The 7885-nt window shown below is 39.4% G+C and overlaps 1 pseudogene; it reads left to right on the top strand.

The window, feature by feature from the left end:
- The first annotated feature begins 1556 nt into the window (after nt 1–1556).
- On the top strand, nt 1557–5024 carry LOC102518173 (annotated as a pseudogene).
- Nucleotides 5025–7885: the final 2861 nt, after the last annotated feature.

Raw genomic sequence — 7885 nt, forward strand, 5'->3', positions numbered from 1 at the left:
TAAAACTACTGAATTATAAACTTTAAACGAGTAAGTTATCCAGTAAATGAATTAAATCTAAATAAATCTTTCATTAAAAAACAAATGAAAACTTATCTTTTCACCTCAATTGGAAGACATAAAAGTAGCCCTGTTTCTTTGGCATGATCAACAAACCATCCACAATAAGAAAAATGAAACCAAATACAGACTTAAACAGGTTATGTATAAAACACATGTATATATTGCACATGAAACAGTGGGGAAGGATTTTCCAACTGAAGTTTGAACACTACATCTAGAAAAGCCAAGCAGCAAGCGGTACTAGTGTTAGCCATGGCCAATGATGAAAACACATGTGTGCAGGTAAGAGCATGAAGTTCATCAGCGCTGGCTGGATTCCCACCCAAGATCTTCCCACACACCCATCTCCAACTGATTAACTAGCAGTTTCAACCATTAGTGCCACAAAGGATATCTGCCCCTGTCTTCAGACATGGTCTCATTGGAAGTCCAGCAGCACTGCTCATTGCTGTACCAGAAGGCAGACAAGCAGACCCCTTCCTTCAGGTCGGTCATCCAGTTGTTGGAGAGATAGATGACTCAGCCAAGTTACTTGGAAGAAGAAGAGCCACTAAGAGGAAGAGACACAAGACCAAGCAGTAAAGACACATGATTGGGTCCAGTTCAGCCCACATGGAGGGAGGTTGGGAATGAGAGGCAAAGATGCATGCTCCTTGGGCTGTCAACCCACAGGAAGCCTCTTTCATCAATCTTGAAATCATCTGAGCAAGTAGCAAGGTACCTAGCATGGCAAAGGCATCATAATGAGATGCACAGGTCAATAATATGCTGTCCTTGGTGGGTTAATTCACAAAAGAGGAAGAAATAGACAGGTCTGAACTCATCTAGGGCCCTAGTACTTTTGTAATTCATGCCTTCTACATTTTAAAAATAGAGTACATAAGTGACATAACCCTACTTCTCCCTTTCATTACCTCCTCTGTTATTATTCAGATCACCAACATGGAATCATTCCTGGCCTAGTCCACTGCAAGAACCTCCTTCTTAATCTCCCTGCTTTAGTCCATTAGGTTCTTCATACTATATTATTACAAGCTTTCAAAACTGCTGATCAATCAATTGATCGATGCAACCCCCTACTAAAACACCTGCTTTGGTTTCACATTTTTGGGGGGAAAACACCCAGTTCCACAGCTGGCCCCTTAAATATTTCCAGCTTCATCTCTTTGCATCACAAACCTGCATACTTTGCCCTCTCAATGATCCTGGATTAAACAGCCTCCCCTCTCTACACCGTCTCCAACCCAGCAATCTTATATTTATTTTGTAGATTCCAGCAATTACATCTCCTCCTTCAAGAAAATTTCTCTGAGTTCCTAAGTCTGAATAAGGCATACTTCCTATGCAATCCCCTTTCACTGTATGTATCACAGCCTGATACAGATATACATATACAAATAGTATGATTGATATAGATATACATATACATATATAGATACAAATATGTTCCCACTAGTCTAAAAGTGGGAGTAAAAAGATTTTGTTGTCTGGTTTGTGTCCCATGGTGGGAGTCACACCACACATCCAGACCTCGTGTCCACTCCAAGTGGGCAAAGGCCACATGCTTTCTCCATTGTTGTATCCATGCCTGGTATATACTTGGAATCATGTATCCATGTTGAAAGAATGAGTGCAAATAAATGAATGAAAATCATAAAACTGACAACCAACCATTCAGTTGAGTATATTTACTAAGCAGATACGCACTATGTGCCAGTCATTATTCCATGCCCTTAGGATACAGCAGAGAATAAAACAGACTCAAGTCTGTGCCTTTGCAGAATTACATGTCATGAGGGGAGAAAGACACTAAACAAAATAAAAAAGTAAATTTGGGGCTTCATTATAAGAGTCTAATAAGTGCTAGAGAAAAAAATTAAAACAGTCTAAAATGAGGCATCTGCAGACTGGTAGGTCCTGAAAAGATTAAATGTAGAGTTACCATATGACCAAGCAATTCCACTCCTAGCTACATTCCCAAGAGAAGTGAAATATACATTCAAACAAAGCTTGTGTACCAATGTTTATAACAGTAGTATTATTCACAATAACCAAAAAAAAAATGCATAAATCTTTAGAACATTATGCTTATAAAGATGTCAGACACAAAAATCATGTGATACACAGTTATATATATTTTATACACACACACGCACACACATATATGTGTATTGTATATACATAGATTTTATCTATCACTAGTGTATAGATAGATAGATTGTCCACAATAAGTGAATCCATACAGACAAAGAGTTGATTAGTGGTTGCCTAGAGCTGGAAAAAAGAGAGTGTTGATGGACAGAAGATGATGAAGTCAAATTTAAATTAAATGATGTCTAGGTTGCATAACTCTGTGAATATACTCAAACCATTAAACTGTGCACTTAAAGTGTGAATTTCTTAAATGGTAAATTGTATGGTATGTGAATTATATCTCAATAGAACTGTATAAATAAATAGGTGTGTGTGACAGAGACTGAAAGTAAGAAATCAAGCAAGCAAAGTGGTAGTTGAAAAAGATGAAACTGGATAGGGAGGGATATATTTCAGAGAGATGGTTATAGAATGCCTCAAGTGAAAGATTGCATTTGAACAAAGACCTTAAGACAAGTCAGGAAGGAGCCCTACAACTATCTGGGGCAGGACTCAATGTTCACCACAAATCCCTTCACTAGTCATTCATGCATAACCACATTTTCCCACAGGCAATCTTCTTGACTGATTCTGACAGTACTGGTAGTCTCAGCCTTCCTTCTGTGCAACAACAGCGACACTGAGTGGTAGCTCATGATAAATGCACTGAGGAAGAGAGAATGGTTGGATCACACTGGGGTTCAAAATATAATGGTCAGCCAGTAATACCACTCCTGGGTGTATATCCAGAAAGAATCCTACTTCAAAAAGACACCTGCACCCCAATGTTCATAGCAGCACTATTTACAATAGCCAAGACATGGAAACAGTCTAAATGTCCAACAACAGATGACTGGATAAAGAAGAAGTGGTATATTTATACAATGGAATACTATTCAGCCATAGAAAACAATGTAACACCATTTGCAGCAACATGAATGTTCCTGGAGAATGTCATTCTAAGTGAAGTAAGCCAGAAAGAGAAAGAAAAATACCATATGAGATCGCTCATATGTGGAATCTAAAAAAAAAAAAAAGGAAGACAAATGAAACTTATACATAAAACAGAAGCATACTCACAGACATAGAATACAAACTTGGGGTTGCCAAGGGAGATGGAGATGGGAAGAGATAAACTGAGAGTTCGAGATTTGTAGATACTGACAGACATATGTAGAATAAACAAAATTATACTGTATAGCGCACAGACATATATACAAGATCCTGTGGTAGCTCATAGTGAAAAATAATGTGACAGCGAATATATGTATGTTCACGTATAACTGAAAAATTGTGCTCTACACTGGAAGTTGACAGAACATTGTAAACTGACTATAACTCAGTTTTTAAAATGTTAAAATAGGGGATGCCAGGCTGTGGACCCCTGAGTCTTCTCCACCAGCTGAAGAATAGGAAAGCGAATACTACATAGCATACTGATTTTCCTCACTTTTGAGGTGCATCCAGGTCAAAGAATATTTTAATCACATTAACTTTGAATATTATCGTATTCTTTCTCTTGTATTTACTTGCTGATAAACCCATAGATCTGTTTCTGTTCCTGCAGTGGCTCTCAATTTTGCACGCAGGAATCACTTGAGGATAGTGGAGGCTTTTAAAATCCACGTCATCTTCAGAGATCCTATTTAAATAATAACCCATGGAGTCTGTGCAGCTGTATTTTTTAATTCCCCAGCTGATTCCATATGAAAGTGTAAGAACTAACAGAAATATGAGTGATATTAATGTTAGCCGGTCAAAACCCAGCTCTTTATTAAAAATAGCGCATCAGGGATGCCAGAGGCCCCATCCTGCCAGGTTTCTTTCTTGGTCCTCCAGGGTCACAGCCCTCATCGCACGGACAGCCTCCACTTCACAATCTCAGCAGCATGATGGGACCCCAGAGTCAGCCTTTTGTCACGGCGATACGCCGGCGGCCCCCGCCCCGGATTAGAATGGGAAACCAGCCTCCGGGAGGAGTTCCTTGGACACAGCCATTGCTGCCCAATTCCATGGACCCTACGCTACAACCAGGGCACCCCAACATGGAAGAATCAATGCAGGGAATGAACTCTTCTGGGACCTGGCCTACAGAATTACTGCAGCAGCATGAGACCAAATCCCTCTGCGCGGTCATGCCCGGGGTTAAAATGGGCCCGGGAGCTGGCAGACCGTGGCCCAATCCTAAAAGTGCTAACTGAATTCCATACTCTTCCTCATCACCCAGTACCTACGTGGGACTCCTGGTGGTGGTGGTGGCCCCTCAGAAACACCCATCATGCCTAGTCTTGCAGATTAAACAATTTCCAGTGACAACATCTACACACAATGATTAATCCGGTGCCGCCTGGAGGCAGCGGGTCCAATTTCCCAATGGGTCTGGGCTCGGACGGCCCTGACGGGAAGCATGGGCGGCATGGAACCACACCACATGAAGGGCTCGTTAGGGTCAGGTGACATAGATGGACTTCAAAAAACTTCTAACAACATAAGTGGCGTTCGTAATCCTCCAGGCACCTATTGAAACCACTCCAAGCTAGGAGGAAAATCCCTCCACTCCTTCCTGAATGACAATTATTCCCCAAGCATGAGGATGAATGTGTGATTCCCCCGCCCCCCTCTTCTCAGAGACTGTAAGAGAGCTGGCATTGCAGGCAGGAAGATGCCAGAAATTATGCAAGAAATGAGGTGTCATTACCCAGGAGCTAGGGGAGGGGCATCCCCTGCTCCTCCTCAACCTCCACCTTCTCCTCCACTACCCACCGTTCCCAATTTTAGTTTCATACAGTTAAAAAGGCCGAACTTTTTATTCCATTAAGGACAAAATTCAAAATAAAAATGTATTTCAAGTCAATGACCAGAGAAATCCCACCCCATGTCCTTCCCCTAAAGGACCTTTTATGTATGTGACTTTTTTTTTGTTGTTTTTTGTTTGGGGTTTTACTGTTGTTGGGGTTTTCTTAAATTTGTTTTCATGAGGGATTGGGGCGGTTACGATGGAAGCTTCTAGCAAGCCCCCTCCCCATCCCACCTTAATCAATTTCTTTGCTTTCTTCTAAAAAAAAAAAAAAAGACAAAAAGACAAATAAAACAAGCCCTGTTTTCTGTCTGTACCTAAGCCTTTCCACCAGGAAAGCTAATCTAAGTGTGAGATCTCACCTGTCTTTGTAGCCATCTAAAAATAATAATTATTATCATAAACTGGGTAATTTACAATAAAAAAAACTAGCACATCAGGTTCTTAGAATCAATGTTATTTACTCTAGCAAGATGCCAAAGTATCCACTCTAGGTTTCTTCATTATCCTATTATTTCTCCTTTCTAGAAGCATGAAAAATACACCCTAAAATTTTATATATCTATTCTAAATAAAGACATAAAAATTCACTGTAACTCCTATGATGTCAAACTTCAAATGTTTTCGTAGTCAGGCAAAACTGGCTGAAATACTGTGTATATTGGGGCACTTAATTTCCCCCTTCTATTGTTGTCATTATAAACTGAGAAGTGCTACAGGGGAATGAAGAATAGAATCAGAAAAATGTGCATATAGCTGCTGTGGCTAGAACTGTGGTGCTCCCAAACGATGTTTTTGTGATGAATTTGTGACCATGACAGAGCTCTGCCAAACTAAAAATTGTCACTTCCCATCAGGTCCTGCAAGAATGAAGTCACTGGACAAGGCAGTTGCTGACCTCCAATACACCATGAAAGTAGTTCACAATGGAGATCAGGAATGAGGTCCTCTGTGCTCTGGGAAAACTAACTAAACAGGCCTTCAGATGGTTAGATGTTTTCAGGAGAAGATTTTATAAGCCCAAATTCTTCTGTCTCCTCACATCTAGAAAAGCACTAAAATCTTTAATAGTGACATCTTTTCCTCATGACTGGCAGCAATCTTCTCATGACTAGCAGGAAGGTTTTGCCAAAATATGTGCTTGATTGCATGTATCATCTTTCACCAAAATCACATATATACTGACCTCCCCAAAACTTCTTCAGTGTTCCTCAGAGCTATCTGAGATGTGGTCTCTTGAAGTATAGTTCTCATTTTCTCCCTAAAAAACTTAATTCACAACTCTCACACTGTGTATTTTTTACACTTGCCACTTGCCACTTACCACTTTTATAAGCAATCTATAAGTAATCTATGGATCTTGCAAGTATCTGTAACACACTGCCCAGGCCACCAAAAGAGGTGAATAAAAGTCAATCAATTGCACATAATGTAGCAAGAGAAGATTATCAAGCCGTGTTAGAATCACTTCCTTTGATTGAGCTGTCAAAATATTGGTCAGTATAGTCAAGAAAAGACATGGAAATGGCTAGACTATGGTTTCACTTTTAATCAGATCTCATCTAGTTGGAAAGATAATGCACAAGGAATCATTTTGATCCTTGGGGCACTTTTGTAGCACATTCATAAAAGTACCCACTTTGGGAGCAATGTCATCATAGAATGGATTTTTTTTTAGAAGGGTATAATGAGGCCTAATCTACAAAAGACTATCCCATGAGTCACTCAGAATTCAATGCTGTGTGCTAAAAATAATTCAGAGTTTGGGATTAGCAGATACAAACTACCAAGTACAGAATAAATAACAAGGTCCTATTTGTTGCACAGGAAACTATATTCAATATCTTCTAGTAACCTATAATGAAAAGAAATATAAATATAATGTATATAATATATATACACACACCTATGATCCACTGCTGTACTCCAGAAATTAACATATTATAAATCATCTATACTTCAATTCTTTTAAAGTTTTAAAATATTTTTTTAAAGAATAAGAGATGAGGACACACAGGGTTGTATAGGTACAAAATAAAAAACATCTGAGCATGTGACTGAGCAGGAGCCTATGGAGCCCTCCTGTTGCAGATACTGCCCCTATTAATCTCTGCTTTAGCTCTTGTCTGAATACCTACATAATGTATCTAATGCATATTTCATGAGTTGTTTTTCAGATGCTAAAACCACCACCAAATGGAAGAAATTAACTACTTGATGATCATGAGCTTGTAGCCATAGCCCCCAACGTACTGGGATCTAAGGATTGATAATGTTAACCCCTGTGACACTGCCTTATTACCTTATCATCAAAAAGTCAGAGAATTGTGCATGAGCTAATCATATCATGCTCCTCCCTCACCTTGCCTTTAAAAATTCTTTGCTCAAACCCTTTGAGGAATTTTGGTTTTTTTCAGCACTAACTGTACTGGGCTACTTGTTTGAGGCCTGAAATAAATATTTCACTTTTCTTCACCAAAACCCTGTGCCAATAGATTGGTTTTACTGCCAATTGGCAAGTGGAACTGAGTTTGGTTTGATAACAAGAACACAATGAGAAGGCAGATATTTTCAATCCAAACAAAGGGACCACAGAAGAAATCAAACCTGGTAGCACCTTGATCTTAGTCTTCCACCCTCCAGAACTGTGAGAAAATTAATTTAAGCCAAATAACAATAATAATAATAATCCAAAGACTGCTGCTTAGATCCGTCCAGGTGGAAACTCACTATAGAGGAACCTGCCCCAGTGAGAATCAGCAGATAGACTTCATTCAAATGAGTTGAGTTGCAAGAAACTGCAGATTCTTGTTAGTATTTGTGGACAATTTTTCAGGATGGGTGGAAGCGTATAATCATCTGGACAGAATAAAACCTGTGAAGTAGTAAAAC

Source organism: Camelus ferus, chromosome X, assembly GCF_009834535.1.
Source record: "Camelus ferus isolate YT-003-E chromosome X, BCGSAC_Cfer_1.0, whole genome shotgun sequence".
In the NCBI taxonomy this organism is placed as follows: domain Eukaryota; kingdom Metazoa; phylum Chordata; class Mammalia; order Artiodactyla; family Camelidae; genus Camelus; species Camelus ferus.